This window comes from Myotis lucifugus, unplaced genomic scaffold (genome assembly GCF_000147115.1).
Source record: "Myotis lucifugus unplaced genomic scaffold, Myoluc2.0 scaffold_385, whole genome shotgun sequence".
In the NCBI taxonomy this organism is placed as follows: Eukaryota; Metazoa; Chordata; class Mammalia; order Chiroptera; family Vespertilionidae; genus Myotis; species Myotis lucifugus.
The window spans coordinates 982,538-985,714 of NW_005871433.1; positions in this window are offsets into that span (position 1 = coordinate 982,538).

Consider the following 3,177-nt stretch of genomic DNA (forward strand, 5'->3'; position numbering starts at 1 on the left):
CTCTCCCTCAGTGCAATTGTTGTTGTGACATACTAGAACGATGAAGCCAGACGCGGGCGAGGCGACACTGCGGGCCGGCTCCGTGAGGGTAGTGGGGTATCGTGACACTGGGAAGACTTAGGGCCCAGACCCAGTGCCTCTCCCAAGACCTCTGCACGTCACTGAGCTGAGCAAACGGAGATGGTTGCATCCGCTCTACACTCATGAGGCTTAAACCAAGGGATGAGCGTAGGTGACTGTGTTACGCTTTTGTTCCTGGCTCTGCCCCTGCCTCTGCTCCGTGATGCTGGGCTGGGATTCTGCGAACCCGATTCTCCTTTGCCAACTGAGAGTGGCTGTCGCAGGGCGGACAACTAAGATGCAAAATATGCCCTAACCGGTTTGGGCTCAGTGGGATAGAGCGTCAGCCTTGCGGACTCAAGGGGTCCCAGGTTCGATTCCGGTCAAGGGCATGTACCTTGGTTGCGGGCACAACCCCAGTAGGGAGTGTGCAGGAGGCAGCTGATCGATGTTTCTAACTCTCTATCCCTCTCCCTCTTCTCTGTAAAAAAATCAATAAATATATAATTTTTAAAAAAGATGCAAAATATAAGGAGCACTTACTCTCAGGGGTGGGGCCTGGTCCCTCACCACGCTACTGAATGCCCTCAGAGATCAGAGACTCAATGCCGGTACTTACACCTGCACTTATACACATATATCCCGGTCTCACTTATGAAGAGCCACCCTCCTGAACATTCCCGGGTAGTTGTTGGAAGAATTTAGGTTTCTTTTTTCCCCTCCAATGACAATAGACATGTTGATTGTAATCAGCGAGGGAGCCTTCAGGGCTTCAGTTTGGCTGTAGAAATCTCCGGGGGCGGGGGGAAGGGCCTGGGCGGTCCTCGCCTCCCAGCTGGGTCCAGTGGCTTGGATTCATTGCTGTCAGTGCCGTGCACAGCTCACAGCTGGCCTAACCGGGCTGTGCCAGAGGAAAGGAATTAGAGCGAAGGACAGATGAGCCGTCAACAAGGACGGGCTTGGAAGAAGGAATACAACGGAGTCCAAATTGCTAAGAAAGAAAAAGAGGTGCCTGCAGCTTAGAGGAGTTGTCCGCCAAGAGCCACCAGCCATTCGTGTGGCCATTATTACCCCAGTTCCAAAGAAACCATGCTCCCATCTGGTTCACAGGAAACAAGCTCCGTGGTGGTTAATGATTCTGTTCCCATAATAACATTCGGTGAACAAACAACACCTTTCGCTCCACTTGGCGAAGAAAACAGGCCATGGCCATGGAGTGCGTGGAGGTATGAGGCTCCCTCTGTGAGTCACCTCTGCCGCCCTCCCCCCACACCTGCTGCTCTAACCAGTATCGACATAACAAGGGCCAAGCAGTTAAGCTGTGGATGTTATGCTCTGGGGCATCTTGGTCACAACAGCCACATGATCTTTGGGTCTATATTTCATCTGAGGCCTAACTCAGGTTAGCCAAATCCCACACACAGTAGCTGAAGGTCAGAGGACAGAACTTCCCCCCCCCACCCCCCATGCCACCCCCCCAATGCAAAAAAATGATAGAAGCAGCCCAAACACCGTAGCACAGACTGAGTGGTTTAAACAACAGAAGTTTAATTTTCACAATTCTGGAGGTTAAAAGCCCAAGATCAAGGTGTCAGCAGGACTGGTTTCTCCTGAGGCCTCTCTCCTTGGCTTATAGGTGGCCACCTTCTCCCTGTGTCTTCGCATGGCCTTCCTTCTGTGTATCTTTATCCTAATCTCCTCTTCTTATAAGGACACCAGTGATGTTGGACTAAGGCCCATGCACATGACCTCATCTTACCTTAATGATCTCGTCTCCAAATACACTCACATTCTCAGGTATTGGGGGTTAGCACTTCCACGTATGAACTTGGTGTGCTTTGGATGGGAACACAACTCAGCCCATAAAATACTAGTGATGGTACCTGCAATAATAGCTAACATTTCCTGGAATTGTGCCGAACACTCAACTTGAATTTAATTCTTAAAAACAGTTTCATATGGGAGGTACCATCATTCTTCTCATTTTACGTATTAGGGAGGAAGGCTTTGGGTGGTTAAGTGGCTTGTCCAAGGTTACATTACTACAAAGTATTGAGTCGAAAGTATAAAGTATAACCTGATGTGACCCCAGGTCTGTCCAGCTTCAAAGACGTCCAAATGTCAGAGGATCCTGCAGAGGATAATTTCTCTTTCCTGCAAATTAATAAAAGCCTTGAACTAACCCTTAGCACACATACATTGAAGAGAATAAGGTGAAAGATCTTTGGAAGAGAAATAATGCCTTGGGTATTTCACATATTAAAGGAAGAATGTAATAGCTACCATTTCTGGATGATAGCCAGTTTCACAGTTGAGACTAAGCTAAAGAAAAAGAAAAGCAATGAATAATTAAACTTTAATTGTTGATGTTCTTGGCATTGCATCAGAAAACAAATGATGATTATCCATTTTGGAGAAAACCCCAGATCTCAAGAACACACGTTGTGCTATGAAATCTGAACCTTACACAAAGACAAGAACAAGGGCTAAATTGAGTCAGTAAGAAACATCTATGTTTATTTTTCTCTACTTTAAAAATAAAATTATGTGATTTTTATTGATAGGCCACACCTATCTCAAGATTATCTGATCTAAAGTCTTCATTATCCTTACCCGTGTCAAGATTCCTATTTATTATAATTTATTCAAACAGTTTATCAATGATCCAACTATATCATTTTTAACATAATACCTATTTTACCTATTCTTTCCTCTCTGTCTCTGCTACCTGACCTATCCTAGCTAGATACTAGCCAGTTATTACTAACAGGAAATAAAATTAGTAATTGTAATCTTGAACAGAATATTTCAAACATTCCAAATAAACGTAAGTAGGGGCCCTAGCCAGTTTCCCTCAGTGGTTAGCGTGTTGGCTGTGGACTGAAGGGTCTCATGTTCCATTCCTGGTGAAGGGCACAGACTCAATCCCCCATCTGGGTCAGGGCACATTCGGGAGGCAACCAATTGATGTGTCCCTCTCACATTGATGTTTCTCTCTCTCCCTCTCTTTCTCCCTCTCTCCCCCTCTTCCCTCCCTCCCACTCTCTCTAAAAATCAATGGAAAAATACTCTCGGGTGAGATTAAAATAAATAAATAAATAAACAAACCTAAACTGG